Source organism: Bos javanicus, chromosome 10, assembly GCF_032452875.1.
Source record: "Bos javanicus breed banteng chromosome 10, ARS-OSU_banteng_1.0, whole genome shotgun sequence".
NCBI classification, from domain to species: domain Eukaryota; kingdom Metazoa; phylum Chordata; class Mammalia; order Artiodactyla; family Bovidae; genus Bos; species Bos javanicus.
Genome location: NC_083877.1, coordinates 85,041,995 through 85,069,507, shown reverse-complemented (window position 1 = coordinate 85,069,507; position 27,513 = coordinate 85,041,995). Strand labels below are relative to the sequence as shown.

The window sequence follows — 27,513 nt, the reverse complement described above, 5'->3', positions numbered from 1 at the left end:
ATATGCATATGGGCTACATGAAGTTAACAGTGAAGAAACAAAGATTTTTATCTGGGCTAACAACAGCAGCCACCTTGGGGGACCTAATTCCTTTCCATCTGTAGAGGTTATAAACTCAGAGAGAGAAGAGTGTTTGGATCTATAAACAGTCCTTCGCACAGCTATTATCATCCAGCAGTTAAGAATACCAGAACGTCCTTTATATGTGGATTTGTACATTTACAAATACAGAGTGACTTCCCTGGTGGCCCAGTGGTCTCTGTCTTCATCTCCTGTTTTACTCAGCTGTTCACCAAATGTGGCATACCTCGGGCCTTTGCATTTCCTGCTGCTTAGGCCCAGACTACTCCTTACCCATTCCGGGCAGCAATCACCACCCTCACCCCCACCTACTCCCTGCCCGTCCTTAAAGACTACTTAGGATTACTTTCTCTGATCCTGTCTGAAATAAGTAACTTTCCCTACTGCTACTGCTAAGTCACTTCAGTCGTGTCCGACTCTGTGCGACCCCATAGATGGCAGCCCACCAGGCTCTCCCGTCCCTGAGATTCTCCAGGCAAGAACACTGGAGTGGGTTGCCATTTCCTTCTCCAATGCAGGAAAGTGAAAAGTGAAAGTGAAGTCGCTCAGTCGTGTCCAACCCTCAGCGACCCCATGGACTGCAGTCTTCCAGGCTCCTCCATCCATGGGATTTTCCAGGCAAGAGTACTGGAGTGGGGTGCCATTGCCTTCTCCGAACTTTCCCTAGTGCTCTCTAATAAACTGTTATCTCAGGACCAGAATGTTCTTCTCTATAACCCTGTGCTCAGCAGAGTATATCTATATAGTAGGTACAAAATAATCATACCGAATGATTAAGGGAAAAAAAAAAAAAACAGCCCTTTCAGTTACTATTAACTTAGAAATTCTTAAACATGGGTCAGTACTCTGATACTTGAACTGAGTTTAACTCTGATTATGTACCTCACTTTAGGAAGCTGTCTTAAAACCAGCCAGTGGTTTTTAACTTTTTGGGGGTCACAGACTGGCAGACGTAGCTGTGTCTACTCATAACCATTCCTCCCATTTTTGTTATTAAAACCCTGGTTTTATTCAGGTACAGGGTGATCATGTGCTTAGGGGAGACTGGGTTCCTTCCCAGTCCCCAAGGGTGAACCATTACTGGTCCATCCAAACCAATCGTGCTAGCCTCATTTCTCCTGACAGAAATTCATTTAGGCACCGGAATGTGACTAATGCCATTCAGCAGCATGTGAGGGGAAATATCCTTCAGAGCTTCTTGGGTTTTTCTCACTGATAAGAAGACTGGGGGCCAGAGGGACATAATTCCCTTTTCTACCTTAGGATACTATTGTTGGTGCGCATGTGGATGCTAAGTCGCTTCAGTCATCTTCAGCTGTTCATGACCCATGGACAGTAGCTCCGCTGTTCATGACCCATGGACAGTAGCTCCTCTGTCCATGAGATTTTCTAGACAAGAATACTGGAGTGGGTTGCCATGCCCTCCTCTAGGCGATCTTGCAGACCCAGGGATTCAAACCAGTGTCTCCTATGTCTCCTGTACTGGCAGACAGGTTCTTTACCACTAGTACCACCTAGGAAGCCCCTATTGTTGGTATATGATGTCAAAAACTGTAGTAGCGGTCTAGTAAATATGATGGAAGCCAAACTTAGAAGGAATCCAACACATCAAAGATGGCACAGCAGAAAGATGGAACTAACAGTGCTCTCATGTTAATGGTGAGTCAGTGAACTAACTAACCATAAAAATGACGCATCTCTGGACTTCTTGTTACACAGAACACCTTTATCCTTTAAACCATGGTAATTGGGCTTTCTGTAATTTGCAGACAAAAGCAACGTGACTCACAGTATATTGGTTTGCTGGGGCTGTGGTAACCAACCACCACACACTGAGTGGCTTAACTACTGTCTCACAGTTCTCAAGGCTGGACGTCCAGGATCAAGGGGGCAGCAGGGTAGCTTCCTTCAGAGGGCTATGAGGAAAGGGTCTGCTCCAAGCCTTTCTCCTTAGCTTTTAGACAGCTGTCACCTCCCTGTGTTTCTTCACATTATCTTCTCTCTCTACATGTCTGCCTCTGTTTAAATTTCCCCCCTTTATAAGGACACCAGTCAAACTGGATTAGGACCCACCCTAGGGACCTCATTTTAACTTGATTACTTCTGTAAAGATCCTATGTTCAAGTAAGTTCATACTTGGAGATACTGAACAGAGGATGAGATGGTTGGATGGCATCACTGACTCAATGGATATGAGTTTGAGCAGACTCTGGGAGTTGGTAAGGGACAGGGAAGCCTGGCATGCTGCAGTCCCTGGAGTCACAAAGAATTGGACATGACTGAATAACTAAACTGAACTGAACTGAGATACTAGAGGTTTTGGGACTCTGATGCACCTTTTTTTAGCAGAACACAATTCAACCCATAATGGAGACCTTTAAAAAAATCTAGTGAAAGTCATGGATACTTTCTGCAGAAAAATATACATGTATATGTACACACATCCAATTTTGTTTATAATTTCAGGAGATTCGTGGACGCTTAGGTTAAAATCCACAGCTAAAGTATCTTCCTGAACAAGAGAGACACTTGAGCATTACCTACACACATACAGAAGCTTAAATCAGTAACTGCCTAAGTAGCAACATTATACCGCAGGTAATTCTAAGGGTACTGTGCTATGTATGGTCATCAAGGGGTATCATTGAGGAATTGGTTCCAGGACCCCCTTAGGACACCAAAATCCATGGATGCTCAAGCTTTTTATATAAAATGGTTTAGTATCTGCATAAAACCTATGCACATTCTCCTGTATACTTTAAGTCATCTCTAGATATAAATATCTAATACAGTATGAATGCTATGTAAATAGTTGTGAATACAATATAAATACTATATAAACAGTTGCAGCAAATTCAAGTTTTACTTTTTGGAACTTTCTAGAAAAATTTTTTTTAAAAATATTTTCAATTTGTGGTTGGAAGAATCTGCACATAGGGAACCCAGGGATATGGAGGGCTGATTGTATACATAGAAGAGGAAAGAAATAATTTATTAAATTAAGATTATGCTAAGATCACCAGAAAGCTTTAGGAAAAGGAGTTACCAAGACAGTCTTGTCTTAAAGGCATAAAGTCAATAATATTCTTTATTTTACTTGAAAATTTTAGGCATAATTTGGGTGAGACTGTTTTACCTCAGAATTCCTAGCATTAAATCATTCTTACAGGGACTTCACTAGAAGTCCAGTGGTTAGGACTTCATGCTTTCACTGTTAAGGGCACAGGATCAATCCCTGGTCAGGGAACTAAGATCCTGCAAGCCATGCAGCATGACCAAAAAAAAGAAAAAAGAAATATTTCTTAAAATTAAATGAAAATATATAATCTACACTGAAAAGTATTAGTACAAAGAGAAAACACACTTAATTTGCATTAATCTGTTAGTATTAAATAAGTCTTAAAACCTAAAATAGTTGAGATCTAACCACCAGGACTGAAGAGCCTTTAAATGCTCATTTCCATGGCCCAACAAGCCTGCGTTGTCAGTAAGGTTGGAAGGAACTCTGGGGCTAAGCAAACTGGCAGGAAGCAAAGGTGAGAGAGAAATGGAAGGAAAACTGTAACCATCTGGGTACAATATCAATGTAACTTCCAGTGTGTGAAGAACTAAGAAATTCTGAAGGTATATGGCTTTGAGGAATAGCATTCAAAATCATTAAGGGCCATTTGTAAATTGTGGCAATCAGGTTAAATAAGTTTGATTTCTGTTCTCTAGAGATAAATAAAATGGTGGTGTTGTTCAGCGGCTAAGTCATGTCCGACTCTTTGTGACCCAATGGACTGCAGCACGCCAGGCTTCCCTGTCCTTCACCATCTCCCAGAGCTTGCTCAAACTCATGTCCATTGAGATGGTTATGTCATCCAACCATCTCATCCTCTGTAGCTCCCTTCTCCTCCTGCCCTCAATCTTTCCCAGCATCAGGTGGCCAAAGTATTGGAGCTTCAGCTTCAGTCATGCCAATACTGAAGCTGAAGCTTAGTAATGGTAAGAATGGGCTTCCCTGGTGGCTCAGTGGTAAAGAATCTGCCTGCCAATACAGGCGATGCAAGTTTGATCCCTGAGTCGGGAAGATCTCCTGGAGAAGGAAATGGCAAGCTACTCCAGTATTCTTGCCTAGGAAGTCCCCTGGGCAGAAGAGCCTGGTGGGCTACCGTCCATGGGGTTGTAAAAGAGTCAGACATGACTTAGCAACTAAACAACAACAACAATGATAAGAACAGCAAAGAGACATTTTCCTTCCTCTTTACCATTACAAATTGCTGCTAACTAAGTTAAATTATAAGGTGAAGTGTCATAAGAACAAATCATTGAAAATTTGATCATTAAGATACCTCTGAAGTTGAAACAAAGAATTGGGAACATTTGCAAAACCACATGGCAAATGATACACAAAATCCTTAATTACTGAGACTAAGAAGTTACACATTTTTTCTTCCATAGGAAATCCTGAGTTATGGAACTCACACTGAGTGATAACAAAAATTAACTCTGCCTGAGGGAACAGGGAGACATTATAAGGAGAGGGTAGGATTTGAAATGGCCTTAAAGGATATGTAGTTTTCCAGATAAAACTGGAAAAACCAGGTTGATGTTAGCAAAGTCTTTCTGTGAAGGCTCGAGGAATGTGAATTTTATCTTGTAAGACCCAAGGAGCCAAAGAACAAAGAATAAGTAGAAGTATGACATAACTGGCTTTGTTTTTTAAGAAGTATCTGCAATAGTAGAGGATACTTTTTCACCACTGACCGTGGCAACTAACAAGGTCACACACCTAACAGATGCTCAATTAACAGTTGTTGACTGATTGACTGAAGCCTTAGGAAAGGGTTATCAGAACTGCAGACTGACACATAAATAAGGGTTAGTCCAAAAAGGCAATCCTGGGTATTCACATAAAGAAACAGCAGTATTTAAGGCTTAATGTTTGTTTTTTGTTATTGCTCAAAATGGGTAAGTATTATGATCTGTAACCAAATAATGCCAATTCTTCTTTTTCCACATTAATATGACTTTATCTGGCTTAAAATAGGAGGACAAAGCAAATCAATAACCTTATCTAGAGGAGGAAATAAAGCCAAGTAAAATCGCATCTAAAACATCAATGTTTATTTCAGTCTGTAAGCCTTTTTTTTTTCCTGCTTGTCTGTACAGTCTCCAATCATCCCTGAGATACAAGCGATTGGGCTCTTCTGGACCCACCAGTTAAGGGGAGGGAACATTTATCTACCGTCAATTCATGGGACACTAATCTCCTTCCCACTCCTCTGATTACAAGCAAGCAGGATGCTAGAGGAAAAGCCTCAACTGAAGCTTTAAAAATAAATAAATAAACCCAGCCCCTTCTGCTCCAGGAATACAGAAAAGACTGGCATTAATACAAGAGAAAGTGATCTGCCCAAACAAAAGCCAATCTGAAGGAGGCACCAGTGCCGCAAGCTAGCCTGGCATTATTGCTAGGAAGAGGGCACCCTTGTTAAAAATGTATATTTTAATTTTCTGTATTGCAAAAGGCCCCAATTTGCCCAGGGATCTAGCTAAGCTGCCATTTTCTACTACGACAGAGTCTAATCTTTATTTAATGGATTTAGCATCTATCTTCACTAGAGTGGTCTCTAAGGAAAAGGGGAGGGGAGAATGAAGGGGCAGAAAAGAGATGCTCAGATCCCCCTCCCCCTTTCATCCATCCGGCACTCATGTTTGTGTTCAAAATTCAATTACCTCCTTATTGATACTTCACAGAGATATTTAAGCTGCAAACATGAAGCCCTGATTTCCCAAGGGGCCATGCCCCTCTCTATTTCACTGCTTTGCTTCCCCCTGGGTGAATTCCTGAGGCGTCCATATTAATAGGTAATCAGTCACAATTCATTTATTAAACAGCAAGCAAGGTTTATCAGCCTGCCCTGATTAGCCCGAAGAAACCACTGAATTCCTAATTTATTTATGGAAATGTAAGTGTCTTTTTGAATTCCATTCAGGAGCTGCAGGAGCGCTGTGGTCTTAGCACACTGCAGTCTTACCGGCAGCACAAGCAGTGCCTTCAGGACCACAGCCGCTGGCCACCAGAAGGCAAAGAGCCAGGGACGTACACACAGAGACTCCTCTTGGCCACGGGATTTGGATCCACGTAATCCTTGGATTAGTACTTATTTGATTGCTTTCTGTTTACATAAAAGAGTTGGAAATGTTGTCACTAGGCAGCCATTACAATCCACCATAACAAAAATCAATCCCTGGGACGCTGCTTGTTGATTGGCAGAAAAGTGGCCCTTAATGGAGTAGAACTGAGGACCTCAGTGAGCTAAAAGACAATCCTTCTTCTCAGAGTTAAAACCAACACCAGACTGGAATACAAACCAAAACCACTAAAATAATACTTCTTGAGCATTCCTTTTAGATTAGTAGCTAAAGCAGATCCTGTTTTAATTTTGTACTGTTCTAGGCTGCAGTGACAAAACAGCTTTGTGTGTAATTTCCACAATTCTAATCAATTAGCAATTCATACAAAATTGCCCATCACTAATTAAAAGGCCAATACAAATTAAATAAAGCTCTAACGAGTAGCATTAAAACCCATGCTAACTGCCCCAATAGGTGCAATTAGAAAAGACACCGTTTATGGGATATGAGCAGATCATATAAACTAGACTCTTGTTTTCTGCTAGAATTATAGGACTGTTTCTTCTGAAAAATAATTTAAAAAAATTTTTAAATGTAAAAAATGTAGCCAGTGTTTCAATGCCAATGAAGAAGGCTGTTAATGCTTTCTATGGGTTATCCACACCCAATATTTTCAAATCCTGCTCTGCTTTCTTCACATAGTTCACTCTGATTAAGAGCAACCTCCCCACATAATCTGCTCTATGAAGTGAAAGGCAAACCATAATCATGAGAATATCAAATTCTGACTGACAGACATTCTAAAATGTACCTGACCAGTATTCCTTAAAACTGCCAAGGTCATCAACAACAAAAAATCTGAGAAACTGTCATAGCCAAGAGGAACCAATGAAGAGATACGACAAAATGTAATTATGACATCCTAGAGGAGACCCTGGAACAGAAAAATATTAGGAGAAAACTAGGGAAATCTGAATTAAAGTATGGGGAAAAGTGAAAAAGGAAAGTTCATTACTTGTAACAAATGTACCACAATAACCATAATAGGGGAAACTAGGTATGGGTTAATGGGAACTCTCTTTTACGATTTTCATATCTAAAACTGCTCTAAAATTTTAAATTAATTAAAAAAACAGAAGTCGCAACTTATAAACTAAATTAGAAAGTGGCCAAAACATAAGTAACTTTTATATTTTTATGAGAAAATTTTAAAAGATCATTTTTCATTAATAATATCTTTGAAATATAAACACATTAATAAACTTAAAAATTTCATATATATTTATTTGTTTCTACTTGACAGGAATAGCAAAAATATATTTAGTATATATTTAGCTATTAAACATATTCTCCAGAAAATGTCATCTCCATTCAAGATGTTAATAACTACTACAATTACAATGGGAAACTCCCCCCTGCCCGCCCCACCACCAATACACAAAAAAGAAAAAGGTAAACCAGTTGTAATATTAAACTAAAATATAATTAGGAGAACTATTTGTAAAGAAAATCAATATACCCTCAATTCAATATTAACACTCTTCAGATTGTGTTGATGTTCCTCTCCTCGAGTTTGAACCACCAAGAAATGACTTGCATGTGCTTTGGCTAGAGATGAAACACAAGGTCAAGTCAAAAGTACTAGCTCTCCCCACTCTCAAATAAATAATTGTATGCAATAGGATTCTGTTAATAATTCTAAAGTGAAACATAATAAAATTTTCTTTAAAGGTCCAATGTCTTTATTTGAACTGTCCAATACATAAAAATACTGTGTATGGCTCGGACTTCTATCATACTTGGAGAAAAGCAAAAAATGCATCATGGCAGGCATGTTTGTAAGAACTGCTACAGAGTCGGAGAATTTGAGTCACAGCTCTTGGGCTATCCTAGACATCTGTGGACTATAAAATGAGGTCATGGTCCAACTTAATCAAGTCCAGTTGTCAGGCTTTGGAAACTATGCACTTAAAGCATTTAGCATAGTATCTATTATTAGGTATTCATATACCTGGTAAAACTATGATTATCAATGTTTCTCAGTAGGTACCTGATGACTCTAGGCAGAAAACCTGAGAAAACAAAAAGTTAATTGAAGAATCTAAAAACAACCCATCTGTTAAATCCATTAATACAGCACCCTTGAAAAGTCAATGCTCCTACTTGACCCACTTAACAACCTATATGGAAGACAAAGCAGCTATTTACCACCTATATGGCATGGACGAGAAAAAGGAAAAACTAGGCAGGATTTACTCAAGGTCAATAGCTAATACAAGCAAAGCCAAGACTTGAATACTTCTGACTTGAAATGGTCTCCCATTCTACACCACAGGCATGTTTTGTCCTCTGGCAGATAACTCTGACTTCTCTGGCATATCACTCTGTTCCATGTCAAATTCCTTACAACAAAACCCCCTGTAATATCACAAGATTTCCTAAACCCCGATGCTTTCTTCAGGCACTACAATGTTAAGGAAATTTCAAAATGAAAAAAGAACTACTCAAATAGCATTCTATTTGTATTAAATTATCAACACAAACAGATTGGTCAATCACTTTAATTTTTCTTTTAATTTATGCTCACGTACAACCTAATTTCCTCACCAATAAATTTCACTGACATCTCTGTCCAAAGCAGTATGTTATCTCACTCCTGACATAGATGCATTTCCAAATATAAGACAGAACAAAAACAGGCTCAAATCCTTCCTGAATATTCTGTCAATATCACCCCCAAAAAGAATTAGTATATTAAGCAACATCTTATTGCAAGCTATTATTCTAGTGCTTTAGGTGGGAAAATATGTCTTCTAGATTTATGGACTCTAAATGTTGTTGGTTCATTCAAAATAGTAATACACGAAACACATATAGAAAAAATATTAAAACGTTCTTTTTGATGTTTGTCCCAACATGTGACCCTTTATCAGTCCTACTAAAAAAGTTTCCAAGAGTTATCCCCTATGTACCCACATTTTAACTAAAAACTTTAAAGGGAATACTGCCATCTACTGAACCACATTCATCACCACTCTCTATTACAGTGATATCTAATTTAATGGCTCTCTGGGACCAAAAAATTTAACTAAGGATGTTTATGTTTAAAGTAAACTTTTAAGGCATAAAAAGTTGTATACATTCACAGCCCTGACAAAGATACCCCAGGAAACAATTGCTATTACTCTCATCCAATATATAAGGCCTGCTCTAAGCAATACTTTGAAATATAGGGGGTTGGTTCCCTTCCTCTTCAACATCCTCTTTCCTACCTGACTGGAAAACTACTAATGCTTGATACTCTTTCATGAGCTTCCCATATGAAACCATATGGCTGTGAGAGCTATCATTTCCATTTAAGGATAGACTGGCAATAAGACTTGAGTGAATTAGCTTCAATTTTTATCTTACTAATTTTAAATTAAGAAAATTTTAAGTATAACATATACATAGAAAAAAGAACAAATCTTAAGTATACATATGAAGAATTTCACAAAATGAACACATCTGTATAGGAACCACATACATCTATGAATATATAGAGAACTATTGCCAGCACCCCAGAAGACTCTCTCCTCATGCCCATTCCAGCCACCACTATAACCCAAATGCAACAATTATTTTTATTTATATCGCCATTGATTATCTTTGCTTGTTTTTGAACTTTATATAAATGATATAGTATAATATATATTGTTTTGTGTCAAGTTTTATTTACTCAAGGTTAAGTTTCTGATGCCAAAGAATGCTCAAACTACCGCACAATTACACTCATCTCACATGCTAGTAAAGTAATGCTCAAAATTCTCCAGGCAAGACATCGGCAATACGTGAACTGTGAAGTTCCAGATGTTCAAGCTGGTTTTAGAAAAGGCAGAGGAACCAGAGATCAAATTGCCAACAATCACTGGATCATCGAAAAAGCAAGAGAGTTCCAGAAAAACATCTGCTTTATTGACTATGCCAAAAGCCTCTGACTGTGTGGATCACAACAAATTGTGGAAAATTCTGAAAGAGATGGGCATACCAGACCACCTGACCTGCCTCTTGAGAAACCTGTATGCAGGTCAGGAAGCAATAGTTAGAACTGGACATGGAACAACAGACTGGTTCCAAATAGGGAAAGGAGTACATCAAGGCTGTATATTGTTACCCTGCTTATTTAACTTATATGCAGAGTCATGCGAAATGCTGGGCTGGAAGAAGCACAAGCTGGAATCAAGATTGCCAGGAGAAATATCAATAACCTCAGATATGCAGATGATACCACCCTTATGGCAGAAAGTGAAGAAGATTTAAAGAGACTCTTGATGAAAGTGAAAAAGTTGGCTTAAAGCTCAACATTCAGAAAACTAAGATCATGGCATTTGGTCCCATCACTTCATGGCAAATAGATGGGGAAACAGTGGAAACAGTGGCTGATTTTACTTTTTGGGGCTCCAAAATCACTGCAGATGATGACTGAGCCATGAAATTAAGACGCTTACTCTTTGGTAGGAAAGTTATGACCACCAACCTAGACACTGTATTAAAAAGCAGAGACATTACTTTGCCAACAAAGGTCCGTCTCGTCAAGGCTATGGTTGTTCCAGTAGTCATGTATGGATATGAGAGTTGGACGATAAAGAAAGCCGAGTGCCAAAGAATTGATGCTTTTGAACTGTGGTGTTGGAGAAGACTCTTGAGAGTCCCTTGGCCTGCAAGGAGATCCAACCAGTCCATCCTAGAGGAGATCAGTCCTGAGTGTTCACTGGAAGGACTGATGCTGAAGCTGAAACTCCAATACTTTGGCCACCTGATGCAAACAGTTGACTCATTTGAAAAGACCCTGATGCTGGGAAAGATTAAAGGCAGGAGGAGAAGGGGACGACAGAGGATGAGATGGTTGGATGGCATCACTGACTCAACGGACATGAGTTTGAGTAGACTCCAGGAGTTGGTGATGGACAGGGAGGCCTGGTGTGCTGTGGTCCATGGGGTTGCGAAGAGTCGGACACGACTGAATGACTGAACTGAACTGAAGTTTCTGAGACTCATTCATGTTGCTTCATACAGCGATAGTTTGTTCATTTTCAAAGCTGTGTAGTATCCTACAGGGCTTCTGGGGTAGCTCGGCTGGTAAAGAATCTGCCTGAAAGGCAGGAGATCCCAGTTCGATTCCTGGGTCAGGAAGATCCCCTGGAGAAGGGATAGGCTACCCACTCCAGTATTTCTGGGCTTCCCCGGTGGCTCAGATGGTAAAGAATCAGCCTGCAATGTGGGAGACGGGGGTTCTATCCCTGGGTTGGAAAGATCCCCTGGAGGAGGGCATGGCAACCCACTCCAGTACTCTTGCCTGGAGAATTCCCATGGACAGAGGAGCCTGGCGGAATACAGTCCATTGGATCACAAAGAGTCAGACACAACTGAGTGACTAAGCACACACAGCACGTAGTATCCTAGAAATATACTCTAATTTATCTACTAATTCTATCATCACAGAATATTTGGACTGTTCTAATTTGGGTCTATTATGAATCATTCTGAGTATTTTCATATGCATCTTTTGTTATACAATTTCTGGGATATATATCTAGCACTGGAATTACTAAGTTATAGGCTATTAAGTATAATCAGCCTTAGTAGACACTGCCTAACAGCTTTCCAAAATGTTGTGCCGAAAATCACACACCATTTAAAGTCTCATACATTTCTCAGTCAATCTTTCGATTGTAAACTGTCCCCATTTAGAAGAATCTGAGACACTTGGAAGCAAGTAGAGAGTACTTTGGGGAAGGGAGGTCAGAGTTTCTGAACTCATAATCTGAGACCTTCCCAGACTCCCAGTTTCCCTTGGAAGACTATAACCTATAGTTCAGGATCCCTAGAAGCCTATTTTGAGAACAGAAGAGTCTCTCTCCCATGTAACTGTACCCCAATACCAATTTATCAGCAGGTTTCTCCCATCCAGGTTCTCCTAAACACTCTCTGAATTCTGATCAATACCTGAAACTCCCAGATAAAGATACTGTATGTTTCTGAGCACAAGCTAAGTTGTCTTAGTTAGAATTTACACATTTTTCCTTCCTATCAGATTATACGGAATGCATTTTGAAGTAAAGAGGTTTCAGAAAATAAAAGAACAACAACAACAACAAAAAACCTAACAATATTACTGGAATTGAATTGGAATTACTATAACGGGAATCCTTCCTCCAAGATTTCCACAATTTATCGTGACAAAGACTTGTCAATAATGTAAGAATCCCAAGCCTAACTTCATTCATGTACCGATCAGTCCTGGTGCAGTCTTATCTCATCATGATGTCTCAACTTAAAGGCAAAAAGGAGACAGCTGCCAGAATATTTTAATACCTATGAATTTAGAGAATTGCTCTACGTCAGTCTAATCATTTTGTAGAGTTATAAAAATATCTGCTACAAAAGTGGTGCTATAAGGATGTGTCCTTATGTAGCTGAGAGTAATAAAACACTGCACAGCCCTGGGTCACAGTCTGCCAAACTAGAGCTGATACACATCAGTGCTGCTGTGAATTTTTAAAACTGTTCTGGCTAATCTTTTCGAAGGACTCCTGTTTGTTTATTTAAATAAGAATTAGCTGCAATAGTAACCAACTGCTTCAGGGCTTCAACAATGAGCTGTGCCTAATGAAAATTCAGAATTCATCACTGCATGTCACAAGGAGGTTAACATTTAACATGTAGACTTTTAAAAACAGGAAAAAAATCAGTATTTTTTTTTAAATTAGGATCTTTGAGACTCTGATGGGTAGTAAATCCATTCAGCATAGAAAGCAGAAATAATCAAAATCATTGCCTAGGTACAGGTCAAACTCAGCTCACTCCAGAAATGCTTGACAGTGACTACTTTCCTCTCTCTTTGTTGCCACTTCACAGGCTTAACGGGGTAAACCCGGAGAGGCTGCTACATGGTTTGGTGGCCAAATTATATGTAAGGTTATTCTGCCTCCCTAACTGTGTGACTGCTGGACAAATAAGGCAAATATTTTGTTGTTGAGTTGCTAAGTCGTGTGTGACTCTCTGCGACCCGGTGGACTGCAGCGCTCCAGGCTTCCCTGTCCTTGATGCCTTTTTACTATACCAGCACACTGCAAGCATGGGAAATGATATGAGAAAAAAAGATCTGTGCAGGTTAATCAAACAGTAACTGCTGCATGGAATGCTACATTTTACATGAAATCTCACAGTGAGAGGGAAACCAATTTGCCAAAGATGATATACAGTGTTTCTTTCACTCCAGTTAAATGTCATTTTTTAAAAAAGACTCTACCCAACCACCTTCAGGCCACTATGATCTCTCACTTTTGAATCCCTGTGGTAGTCAAGTGGCACTTTGTGCATGCTCTCTTGTACACATCTGCCTTGCCGTCCTAATCAGATTATAAGCACCTTAAGAGGAGTTTATGCCTTGTTGTTGACAACCAAACTCGAGAACACTCCTTTTCACAGCTGGTCACAGTTTATTTATTATGATAATATCTAAATCCCAAGAAATAGATGTGAACCCTTGGTAGGGTCTGGATATTAAAATAAATACCAAGGATGATCAGGCTATTTCAAATCTACTTTGGGAAAGAATGAAGGGAAGAGTAGAGGCTGGATTCATTGATGAATTGAAGAAAGTGGAATACAAAATCGAGATGCAGTTGAACTTTCAACAATGTAGGGGTTAGGGTCAAAAATCTGTGTACAACTTCACATCCGGCCATCAGTATCTGTAGTTCCGTATCTGCATTCAACCAGCCATGGGTTATGTAGTACTATACAGTGTGCATGCTCAGTCATGTCCAACTCTTTTTTGTGACCTTTTTTGTAGCCTGCCAGGCTCCTCTGTCCATGGGGTTTCCCAGGCAAGAATATTGGAGTGGGTTGCCATTCCCTTTTCCAGGGGATCTTCCAGACCCAGCGATCGAACCCACATCGCTTGAGTCTCCTGCCTTGGTAGGAGGGTTCCTTACCACTAGTGCTACCCGGGAAGCCTTTACAGGGTATGCAGTACTATAGTACATATTTACTGAAAACAAACTAACTGACAGTATAAGTAGTTACACACAGTTTGAACCTGAGTTGTTTAAGCACCAACAACACATCAAAAAAGACCGTTCAGTTAAGAGTAGGCCTGAAATGGACTTCTTTACATCCTTTTGGGCTTCCTCGACTGGTTTCATTTCTGTGTTTTCTTCTTTTTCTCATACAATTCATTTTAAAATTGATATACAGTCCACATACCATACAATTCACCCCTTAAATTGTGGTAAAATACTGATAACATACATTTAACTATCCTACCCATTTTTACATTTCAGTGGCATTAAGTATATTCATGTTGTTGTGCAACCAGTGTCCAGACCTTTTTTGAGTAAAACTGAATAAATTACAATTAATTAAATCCCCATCTAAATAATAACCTCCCATTCTCCCCTCCCCCAGCTTCTGGCAATCACAGTTCTCCTTTCTGTCTCTATGAATCTGACCACTCTATCACTTTCTAAACAAGACTCTACCCAACCACCTCCAGTCCACTATGACCTCTCACTCAGTGAACTCTTGGTATGACAGTGGCACTTACTACATGCTCTCTTGTACACATTTGTCTTGCCATCCTAATCAGATTCATCAGTACCTTGAAAGGAGTTTATGTCTTGTTTTTGTTTTCATATAAGTGGGCACCTTATATAAGTAGAATTGCACATATTTTTCTTTTTGTGACTCATTTATCTCACTTAACATGTCCTCAAGCTCATCTGTGTTGTAGTATGTATCAAAAGTTCCTTCCTTTTAAAGGCTAAATAATATTCCACTCTAAGAATACTCATTTTGTTTATCCATTCATCCATCAATAGACACTCAGGTTGTTCCCACCTTTTGGCAATTACAAATAATGCTGCTATGAACATGTATGTACAAATATCGCTTCCAGTCCTTGCTTTCAATTCTTTGGGGTATTTGCCCAGAACTGGAATTGCTGGGTCATGCAGTTAATTCTATTTTTATTTTTAGGAACCACCATACTGTTTTCCATAATGGTTGAACAATTTTTACAGTCTCATCAACAATGCAAAAGGGTTCCAATTTTTCCATATCCTCACCAACACATGTTACTGTCCATCTTTTTATTATAGTCATCTTAGTGGGTGTGAAGTAGCATCTCATGGTTGTGATTTGCATTTCCCTAATGATTAATGATGTTTAGCATGTTTGCATCGGCTTATTGGCCACTTGTGTATCTTCTTTGGAGAAATGTTGATTAAATCCTTTGCCCACTTTAAAAATGGGACAGTTTTTTATTGTTGTGCTGTAAGAAGTCTTTATATATTCTGGATATCAAACAATACAGAAATGATTTGCAAAAGTCTTCTCTCATTCTGTGGGCTATCTTTTTATTTTCTTGATGGTATCTTTGAAACATAAAACTCCAATTTATTATTTTCTTTTTCTGTTTATGCTTTTGGTATCATATCTAAGAAACACTGCCTAGTCTAAGGCAACAAAGATTTATGCCTATGTTTTCTTCTAAAAGTATTATAGTTTTAGCTCTTATGTTTAGGTCCATAATCCATTTTTGAATTAACATTTGTATATGGTGCAAGGTAGGGGGTTTAATTTGGGGTTTTTGCATGTGGATATCCCATTTTCCCAGTACTATTTGTTAAAGAGACCATGTAGTTTTCCCCACTGAATGATCTGGCACCCTTGTCAAAAACTGACTATAAATGTGAGGATTTATTTCTGGACTTTCAGTTCTATTCCAGTGATCGATATAGCTAACCTTATGCCAGTACTATACCTCTTGATTATTTGTAGTTCTGTACTAAGTTTTGAGACTGAGAAGTGTGAGACTTCACTTTTGTTCTTTTTCAAGATTATTTAGCTCTTCTGGGTCTCTTGTATTTCCATGTAAATTTTAAGATTTACTTGTTAATTTCTGCAAAACCAGCTTCATTCTTGACCTAAATAAAGTACAGGGGTAGTTCCTGTATGGAAGGATCCATAATCCTCACAAGGTTAATCATGCAAACTGGAATATAAGGGGATCTCCTCTGCACCAAAGCTACTGTAGGTGGGAACAACCTATACTGGCATACACTCAATTTACACAATGGTGGTGAACAATGAAAACAGAATCCAATGTAATTTCTAATGGTAGAATTCTTAACAAAAGAAAATAATCATTAGATCTCATCTGTGGCCAAAAACCATTTATTTCCTTCTAACAGTGCCACAAAAATTCCAGAGAAAATGAGACTGCTGCCTTAAACACAAGGCTAAATAATGCCATTACAAGAAAACCTGAATTTTTCTATACTTTGTATTTAAAGAGGAAAACAAGTTATTCTGAACAACTCATAAATGTATGAGTTGTAGTATCTAAATTCAAGTCTTTTAATACCTGTGACATATCAACCATGAAAACATGAAAGTCAATATAACACTGGTGTTTACTTGCAATTTTGTTGAGGAACTACTCTCAACACACTGAAGGAGCAAAGTCATTCAGCTACTGAGTGAGCCTAGCAGTCCACTCACTACCTGTATCTCACCATGACTCTGACATTCGCTAGTGGTACTCGTTTACATAATAAAAATAACACTATTGGAAACTAGAAAGGACTAAAAGCTTCCACAAATTTGGAATAAAGGATGGATGGAATATCTGTCTTGGGGCTGGCTCAGATCTGTGAAATGAATAGTTTCATCACATATCCAGAGGCGTATAGTAATGTTAACAGAAAAAGTCCACCAGCTTTTATCAAAACATTCTTCAGTACACAGAGAGAGGAAAAAAGAACTTTAATGAAAGCTGATAAGGCACTGAGAATGATACTGGAAAATGGAACTCATGATCACAATGTGATTTAGGAGAAATGTAAAGGGTTCATAAACAGGAAGGATTAGTAAGTCATAACAAGAAGTTGTTGAACATAGATAAAATTGACTTACACTAAAGAAAATGCCTTTATAAACATAAATCATGAGAGAGAAAAGGTAAGCTCCTATTAGACAATTAGATATTTGTCATGTCTAAATTCGGAGAAGGCAATGGCACCCCACTCCAGTACTCTTGCTTGGAAAATCCCATGGACGGAGCAGCCTGGTAGGCTGCAGTCCATGGGGTCGCTAAGAGTCAGACTCGATTGAGCGACTTCACTTTCACTTTTCACTTTCATGCATTGGAGAAGGAAATGGCAACCCACTCCAGTGTTCTTGCCTGGAGAATCCCAGGGATGGGGGAGCCTGGTGGGCTGCTGTCTATGGGGTCGCACAGAGTCGGACACGACTGAAGTGACTTAGCATAGCATAGCATGTCCAGATTATGTAAGTATTGGGAAATGAGTGGTAAAAAACTCAGATGCTCACATATCCTTATAGAGTCTACAGAGTTTAAGATCAGGCTGACTTATCTACTGGGTAGTAACTGTGCAGACTTTATGGAAAAATTATGTTTGCCCTATTAATCTGAGAGCCTCCGGACATAAAAAGAACTCCCTTCCAAATACTGATATGCTAATAAAAAAAAACCTCAGATATAGGGCAATGTTTTTTTGGACTGGTTTTATAAATACTTTATGCCAGAAACAGAGACGTATCTAATTTCTAAAAAGCTGGAATTTCAGTTCTCCCCATCATGAACAATGTGCAAGGTTGTCCTTAATGACTACAGTTTGCAACTCTAAGTTAAGGTGATGCTCCTTCCACTTAATTATTCTGACTTTTCAATTGGAGTGTAAAATACAAGCTCAAGGTATATGACTCTGCTATACTTTCACTGGCATCATAAAGTGCTGTGAACAAAGATCTCAAATTTGGTAACTTCCAGCTTTAGAAGAGGTACATCCTTGATTATGTACGAAATATCATGGAATCTCTTACTGGAGATTGGGTGATTCAAAAGGGTAAATGTTATTTGTGTGCCTTATGAAAGACAGCAGTGTATGACTTCAAGGAGATTACTGTCACAGGTAATAAAGAGTATAGCATTAATGCCAACAAGACAAGAGGGTGGTAAAGTTTTGGCGGGCACACTTAAAAGTGATATGGAAGAATTAGAAGAGCAAGAAGACTTAGAGATGATTTCGCAAAGAATGACAAAGAGGATGACATTGAAGACTTAGAAGAAATCTGGGAGGGGGGTGTTTCATAAATTTAATCATAAAGTTCCTCCATGAATGTCCTACCCTGAAAGCAACAAGTTGACTCTAATTTACCACAGAAATGCCACATGCTCATTTTATAGACAGATTTCATAAGCTTTATATTTAATGAGAAATTGTTAGAGTTACATTTGGCAAGGGAAGATTCTCTCAGATGTTGAGAAAAACCAGCATAAGCATCTTTTTGCTTCATTTTTCCTAGGAGAAATTGACTGAAATAATTTGACAAAGATAAATTGAATAGTTAAAAATCTTCATGGTAAATTCTTTGTTGAAAGGTCAAACACATCTGCTGAAATGTATTCATATTCATTCCATTTCTTTCAGAGTAAGGTAACACAGTACTTAAAAGACACAAAATAGTGTATAAAATCAGAATGATGTTCTGTTACACTGTAGGTATTATTCACAAAGCTGTTTGTTTAAAGTCGGTCATTTATAGTACAAAAAATTTTACCTATTTTGAATCTCATCTCACTTGTGTTCTGTCTATAATAAGAAACTCTGTTCCAAACTTGCCTAATTTGCTTAATAGATTCACAATCGTCTGGTGGCTTAGGGAAACCCCTAATCTAACTTGATCAGAAAACTGAAATGTTATCAAGAGAAGTGGACACGGGTTCAAATGCCAGCAAACTTTTCATGTAAAAGGCTAGACAGTTAATACGTTAGGTTTTGTGGGCCACATTCAGTCTCTGTCTCATACTCTTCCAGTTTTCATTTTTATAATTCTTTAGAAATGTAAAAATGACTCTTGGTTCACAGGGAATACACAATTAGCCAACATTTAGAGTAGTGCCACTGGATGCAAATGCCCTATGTCTGTGCAGTCCAAAGTGGTAGATACCAGCTGGAGGTGCTTACCAAGAGCATTTATTGAGGAGTGCAACTGAGCAGTTATATTCTAAATTTTGTTTAACTTTAAACAGTCACATGCAGCTAGTGGCTACCATTTTGAACAGCACAGGTCTAGAGGATCTCTAACAGTGCACAAGAGCCCCAGAAATCGCTGGATACCTATGTCTCCCAAGAATCTACTGAAGAAGACTTGGACAATACGTAAGCTGGGTATCAGCAGTAATTGTTACTAATAATGGCCTCCAAGTATTAAGCATTGTATAACAATTCAAATGACTAACACCAAGGAGGAAAATTACGGTGTAAGAAATTTGAAACAAAACTCGTTGGCACTTCACAATTTATTAGAATGACATCTCTTCCATACTTGGGCAAATCAGAACTTTGAAGTGTTGAGAGAATTAATCTAAAGAGCTCTGAGTTTAAAAGACCTATAATGTTCCTACTTTTGATGGAAATGAAAATTTTTACCATTCAATTTGCAGATTCTATTGAAGATGGATGTAACTAAAATTAGGTTTCTGTTAGCCTGAGAAGACAACTGATTTTCCCCATCACTGCCCTGAAATGCTCCTAGAAAATTGCTTTGCTTCATTCATCACACTGCCACTCCCAGCAAGGGCCCTAAAGTTCATGAGGCACAAACCTCCTTTGTTAGCCAAGCTGTTACACAAGAAACCTAAGTCCTCATTTTCACGTGCTGACAACATTTTCCAAGTCCATTACTGCATTCATAACTTGATTCTTGGAACTTGTGAGGTAGAAAATTAGGGGAGAAGACACTCATTCAACTTCAGAGGAAGCCTCCAGTCAATGCCTTAGACAACATCCACTAAAGGCTATTTGTTTTCCCCACCTATCTGGGACAGAACACGTCTCATTTAACTAAGCAAAGAATTTAAAACACACAGCCGGGTGCAAATCACTACATTATGTCCAGCTGATGATCCATGACTAGACTCACACCATTCCTCCAAAAAATTTTGGCCTCTAATATTTCTAATTTAAAACAGTCCCACATGTAAAGGCAACATTCCTGAAGAGGGGAAATCACTTCATGTAAAATCACAGGTTGAACCATAGAACACAAATCAGTAAAGTGCAACCAACTGGTTCAGTAAGTATTCACTCATAGGTCCAAGTCAAACTGTCTACAAAGAGTCTAGCATTGGGACCTCCCTGGGGGTCCAGTGATTAAGAATCTATCTGTCAACGCAGGGGACAAGGATTCGATCCCTGGTCTGGGACGATTCTACATGCCATGGGGCAACTAACCCCGAGCACCACAACGACTAAGCCCATGCACCCTGAAGCTCATGTTCCACAAGGAGAAGCTACTACAATGAGAAGCCTGTGTGCCACCACTAGAGTACCCCCTGCTCGCCTCAACTGGAGAAAAGTCGGCACAGCAACAAAGCCCCAGCACAGCCAAAAATAAATGAATTTTTTAAAATAAAAGAGCATAGTGTAGGTATACCCACACTATGAAATTCCATGAAGCAACTGAGAAACAATGAGGTAGATCTGTCTGTACTGCTGTGGAAAGATATCCAAGATAATTGTGAGGAGGAAAAAACAAGTTACAAAGCATGTATATGTATTATGATCTCATCCGTGTGGGGGAACATACATAAACTTCATTAATACATAGAAATGTCTGGAAATGTTCATGGAGAAACCATTGATGGTTATCTTGAATAAGTTCAACAGGTAAGGTCTTTACTTTTCACTTCATATCCTCCCTAGAGAAGGAAATGGCAACCCACTCCAGTACTGCCTGGAGAATTCTATGGACAGAGGAGCTTGGTGGGCTGCAGTCCATGGGGTCACAAAGAGTCAGACAGGACTGAGTGACTAACACTTTCATATCCTCCCATACTATGAAAAAAAATTTTTTTAAATCAAGAGCTTGAATTACTTGTGTAAGTTTAAAATGTTTTTTTAAAAGTTTGGTGAGATCTCTGCAGTGCTTTCCCCAAAGACTTTTTTATTACTGGAGTGTTGATAATTTGAATGAAAAAGTCAAAGCTGTCCCTTTTGTACCTAAAGCCACTATAACATTCCTAAGATTGCCCTGGTCAATAAACTTCTATAGTGGGAAGGAGAGGGGGAAAAAAAAAAAGGGAAAAAAAAATCACAACATTATGATGAAACTGGAAAAAAAAAAAAAAGGCACACTCCATATAGGGCCTTGGTAGGACAAGACAATCCACAAGTGCCAACCAGCTCTAGGCTATAAAGATCCCAGGAGAATCATCACATTTCAATTACCATCACTAACATTACTTATTATTTGGCCTGCTCCAGTCCCTAAGGAAGGCAGCTTGTGATGACAATACCCAGCCTCTTCTTGTAAAACAATTCATTAGGCAAAGCAGAACAGCTGGGGCAGCCACGTGCGCGTACTTAAAGCACCACCCCACTGGGACCTCTGGCTCAGATTTCCCTTTTGGTGAGGGACAGCCACCACCCTTGTGACAGCTGTAGAGTCCTCCAGGGACACTTCAGGTTTAATCAGTACTTCCCGCACTGGAGAGGGCCATTTGATTTCTAACATAAACTAATGGCACCCTGCTCTCAGCAGGTTATACCAGACATCAGATAAGAGGCTTTAGGGCATTTTTATCTTGTTCTAATGCTCCAGAGTTAATGAGGCAGCAAAAGATACTGTCATAGAGCCCAGTGTAGCTATATTATCCAATAAACAGACTCTTCCCAAGACAGGTTTAATATGGATCGAGAAGGTAAAGAAGGCTGCCTTAACACTGATGCCACTGAGAGGATGGGAATCCAGGCACCAGAAGTAGGCCAAATTCATGCACACTTTGCAGTAGACAGTGCTGCAAGGAAAGCAAGGAGTTGTCTCTAAACATGAAGAGTTAAAATGCTGATTTTTACCATCTTAAGCAGCATAAGTCTAATAGCTTTATCTGGCATTTGGGGCCAAGTTTTCAAAAAATGCTTCTAAATGAATCTATTTATGTATTTTGCCAAAAAGTATTCTTAGGAGTTAGATTATTTTTTAAACTAGCAATATAGTTATTATGAAAATAGCTTATTATATTAATATCACATTTATTATAATAATTATATTACATTAACCAGGTAATGTATTAATAAAGGGCATTATAGGTGCTTTTTTTTACTGGCTATAAAGCAAATTCTATTATGTTAAACAGTAATATCCCCAGAACCTACATAATACCAAGCTTTAGAAATAATTCAATCATCACTCAATAATAATGATAGCCTATTATAATCAAGGCTATGTGAGACACAGTGAAAACAGCAATTAGCCCTTGGATTCCCTGCTGCTGCTAAGTCACTTCTGCTGCTGCTGCTGCTAAGTTGCTTCAGTTGTGTCCAACTCTGTGCGACCCCATAGATGGCAGCCCACCAGGCTCCCCCATCCCTGGGATTCTCCAGGCAAGAACACTGGAGTGGGTTGCCATTTCCTTCTCCAATGCATGAAAGTGAAAAGTGAAAGTGAAGTCGCTCAGTCGAGTCTGACTCTTAGCGACCCCATGGACTGCAGCCTACCAGGCTCCTCTGTCCATGGGATTTTCCAGGCAAGAATACTGGAGTTTTATAATGTATACTTCACTTCCACCCTAAATTGTATTCTCCTGGTCACAGTGGCTTAAAATCTTGACATTGTTTTTACTCTTATGTCTCTCCAGTTTTTTACTACAATTTCATATCTAGTTCCCGCCCCTCCCCCCACAAATATCTCTTATATGTCCCCTCCTTTGCATTCACACCATCCCATCTAGTATAAGCAGTTACTGAATTCCTGAACTGCCACAGCTTCCTAGCTGGTCTCTCAGCCCCATCACCACACCCTTCAATTCTCTATGGAGGTGACTGCTAGACTTTTGAAAATGATTCCTCAGGCTTTCCATAATTTAGATACTCCTCACTTTTCCAACCACAGTTCTCGTATCCCAAAATTGCTTCTCAGTCCAAAGTGTCTTCTTTCTTACCATATACTACAAATATTAGCCATTAACTTCTACTTAAGTTTCATCTCTTCCAAGAAGTATTCCTTGAATTCTTACCTCACTTTTTTCCTCTTTAGGAGTTTCCTTCATACAGGGAAGAATCATGTCACATGAACGTGGTGTGAAAAAGGCCAAGCCATGCAGAGCTATAACACCAATGTAAAGATTTGTTTTTTTAAAAAAATTTTATTCCAAGAGCAGTGAAAAGTCATTGATGGGTTTTAAGAAGAGAATAAGGCCATGTCAATTTGTGTTTAAAAAATATTACTCTGACTGTGGAGTAAGGTAGTCATTGGAGAAAAGATCAATTCTACAGCTAATTCTGCCAGGAGAAGGGGAAAATACCAGAAACAGATTAAAGAAGCTGGATAAAGCAGGCTTAATGTAGATGGAGAACTTGAAACTCAATATTCTAGAGGAAAATGATAGTCATTTGAGTAAATACATGTTCATTATAAGGAAAAAAAACTAGTTTTTTTTAAAAAGCTGGTGTGCAGAATTTAGTACTAAATGTTCTTCTATCAAGTATGTATTGGCATTTACAGTGCCTTAACTTTCATTGAATCTTGGTTAAAAAAAGAAAGCTACACAAAATTTTGAGACAATTGAGAAATTCTGAATGTGGAAGGATATGAGATATTTTGCAATTACTGTTAATTTTTCTTGGGTGTGATAACAGGAAACGGTCCTTATTCTTAGGAAATGTATCCTGAAGTATTTAGGGGTAAAGTGCCTGATGTCAGAAACTTATTTCAAAATAGTTCAAGGAGATGGGGAAAAAAAAACATACACACATATACACACATCGATATTCATATCTATGGCTATGGTGAGCTCGTGGACGCTTAAAATTTTTTCATGATGAACCAGTGGAGGAAAAGAAGACAATGTAATTTCTTCTTAAGCTAGTGGAAAGGGGCTTTTTTCCCGATATATTCATGATATTGATATTCATTTATTTGATAATTTGAAATAAGTTATTTTTAACCTACATCTCTAAGGAAGTCTGGGATCTTAAAAAGTAAACCACCACAGGAAGACAGTCACCTAAGAATTGTCCTTTCTACAAACAGTTAACAGATCAATCATGCTCCAGCCCTCCCTTTAGTTTCAAGCCTGGCTACTCCTGGATTCCTGATTAAGGAAAGGGAGGAAGACACTGCCTGTGCTTTTTCAAGTGGAAGACAGTTACTGAACCATGCTATCCAGTGCCTATGTTTACTAAACATTTAAGATAATGTTACCATCCCTGCTGTGGACCCCTTTCAGAGAATAGCAGGTATACAACTTAATATTCAAGTAATCTTTTATTGCGTTGCCCTCTTCTTTGTTAATGTCATTATGTTCCAACACTGAGATTATTGGCTAATTAAAACCCTTGTTTTTACCGAACTTGACAGGTGACAGCAGCAGAAATAGAAGCAGACAACCATAAACTATTTTCTCTTCAACCAGGACAAAAATGCTTCCTCTGTAAAGTTCCAGGAAGAACTCTAAAATTCTATACCTATAAAACTAAGTATTTTCAGGGAGGAGCTACTGTTAGCAATAATAAGCCTTTCAACCTGAGCTATCAGAAAGCTTATTTCTATGGTCAGACCTAGCTAGACATCTCATTCTTCTTTTGACTAACTGCAGGCATAGGAATGAAGCTCCTTATCTTAGTCCAAACTCAATGTGTTTATAGTCAGACTCTACAAAATGGATAAAAGATAAAATAAAAAATAAAGGTCAACAGCAAAATGGATGTCAAACACCTCCAATATTGCATTCACTAAAAGAAATGATTCTTTACACTCATTAAACCAAATAGGATGCTATAGCACCAAGTTGGGCTTCCCTGGTGGCTCAGACAATAAGGAATCTACCTGTAATGCAGGAGACCCTGCTTCAATCCCTGGGTAGGAAAGATCCCCTGGAGAAGGGAATGGCAACCCACTCTAGTATTCTTGCCTGGAGAATCCCCATGGACAAAGGGGCCTGGTGGGCCACAGTCCATGGGGTTGCAAAGAGTCTGACATGACTGAGTGACTAAGCACAGCACACAACACCAAGTTAAGGGGATAACTGGAAATTTTGTTTGGTTGGTTGTTTTAGGTTATTGTGAGTGTGTTTGTTAAGTTGGACTGAGTAAGCCATATACTAGATGTTTTCCCAAACTAGAAACAATGTAACTTCACAAGCTTATTCCATGAAGAACACGGCTTGGCATGATGGGAAAGACAAAAATGAGTGGTAAAGGGTCTTTGTTCTAAAGGAGGGCAAGTTCACTAATAGTAACTAAAGGGTCTGAGTAGCTTATTCCTCTCACTCAAAGAAGTTTCTCCCTGTTGAGTAAGAAGAAACCCTATCATGGCAAGAGGAGAGAGAAAGAATTAAACCCACAAATAATTTCAAATTTCATTTCAGCCATAGTTTTCTCTAACCATACTTTTCCCCTATGCTGCTGCTGCTAAGTCGCGTCAGTCATGTCCAACTCTGTGCGACCCCCAGGCAGACGACCAGGCTCCTCTGTCCCTGGGATTCTCCAGGCAAGAATACTGGAGTGGTTTGTCATTTCCTTTTCCAATGCATGAAAGTGAAAAGTGAAAGTGAAGTTGCTCAGTCGTATCCGACTCTTCACGACCCCATGGACTATAGCCTACCAGGCTCCTCCGTCCATGGGATTTTCAAGGCAAGAGTAATGGAGTGGGTTGCCATTGTCTTTAGCTTCTGGAAAAAAGCCAAATAATTACATGTTATAGCATCTCCTTTAATCTTCCCTCTCTCACTTGCTGGTAGAAAGATGGCAAAAAGAATGCAAGCAGAAGAAGGAAGAGAAATTAAAGGCGATAAAAGTTATCAAGATAATGTTCCATATTATTTGGGCTCATGGGCTGACTGAAGGTTGAGCTTTATTACGCATCTTATCCTCTTTGTTAGACTGTACTGTCACCTGCTACTCTTAAAGTTTCACAGAAGGCTCAGGATATGCAAGGACAGTTTTATTTTTGAGGGATCTGCTCAAATATCAAATATAAAAAAGAAAAGTATATGTTTGATTCTCCATCTATTTTAAAAGAGCTTCACTTAACTTCAGTTTCTTTTCACAACTGCTATAACAAAGAAAATACTACAGGGTTCCTGAAGGGTCTTTGAAGACAGGAATATGAAGAATTCCTCTCTATTTTAAGACTTCTCTCTCACAGCAAATGGTCACAAGTACACCACTTCAAGCCATCAAGAAAGAACCATCAACAGTTGAGTATTAAGACATGGCAGATGTAGTCATCATCCAGATTCTGGCTAGTCCCACTCTTGAAGAGGAATGAATGTTCTAAGAGAGAAACCCCATGTTTTAACTCAAAGTAAAGGAAAATGGAAAGATGAAAAAAGACCCAAGTTTAATTATCAGTAGTGATAGAAAAAGAAAAGCACATTAAATGCATTGTGTAAAATGAATGAAGTTAGAAAGGATTTTTCATACCGTACCCAAAAATAAGTGCACTTGCACTTAGGAAATACACACTATCCATGTTCTATTTTCAACACACAGTTATACAACACAAAGTCATTTCACCTTAAACAAACACACAAACAAATAAACAAGAGAGGCCAAGATCCAGTATCAATTCCTACCCCACCATTCCTACCTAATCTGCCAGTAAGTTAATGCAAATCAAACCAAGCACTTCACTGCTGCTGGTAGTGAAGCCGGTTCCCTTCCCAAGAGAGGCCTGTAAAACAGGACAGTCACTGACAGCAGTACAATTACTGACACAGATACAGACTTTATGGACATGTTTATCTCCGCTGTAAATCCACACTCTCTCTCCACTCCGATTCACGAGTCATAAAGAAATTGCAGATAATGAAAAAGTTGGGGAAATTTACAGCATGTCGGAAACCTCAGACAGCCAGAAGAAATTAAAGAGCTGACTAGGGATAAATCACACAGGTACAATTAAAACTTCCCACATACCTCCTTCATTTCCAAACTGAGGCACAATCCAATGGAGCTGATGAAAAGTTGAGGTCATGACTCCTCAGGCTGTAATCATTTCTTAACTAACTGCATGTTAAAAATTAGCCAATTCACGGGACATGTGTAAATGCTTTCTTGCTGCTTGCTACCTTGATTCCCTTCACTCTCCACTGGAAGCACCCATACAGCAATTCCATTTGTAAACAGGCCAAACTGCAACAAGCAATAAATGGAAAGATGATGTCCCCTCTCCCACTGCCATCTCTGCAGGTGCAGGACATCTTTTACCATCGCCACTGTGGACTGAGCATTA

The 27,513-nt window shown here is 38.9% G+C and overlaps 1 protein-coding gene across 3 annotated transcripts in view; it reads right to left on the bottom strand.

Moving 5' to 3' along the window:
• LIN52 (lin-52 DREAM MuvB core complex component) overlaps positions 1 to 27,513 on the bottom strand; it is a 113,978-nt gene that overhangs the window by 41,661 nt on the left and 44,804 nt on the right. Inside the window, exon 6 of one of the 3 annotated variants that reach the window (XM_061429435.1) lies at positions 1,428 to 27,513. This exon is cut by the window's right edge and continues 12,356 nt beyond it. The exons of the other annotated variants lie outside the window; for them this stretch is intronic. The gene's annotated coding sequence lies outside the window, so the exon portion shown is untranslated. Of the gene's footprint in view, positions 1 to 1,427 lie in introns of those variants that run through there. 3 annotated transcript variants of the gene reach the window in all.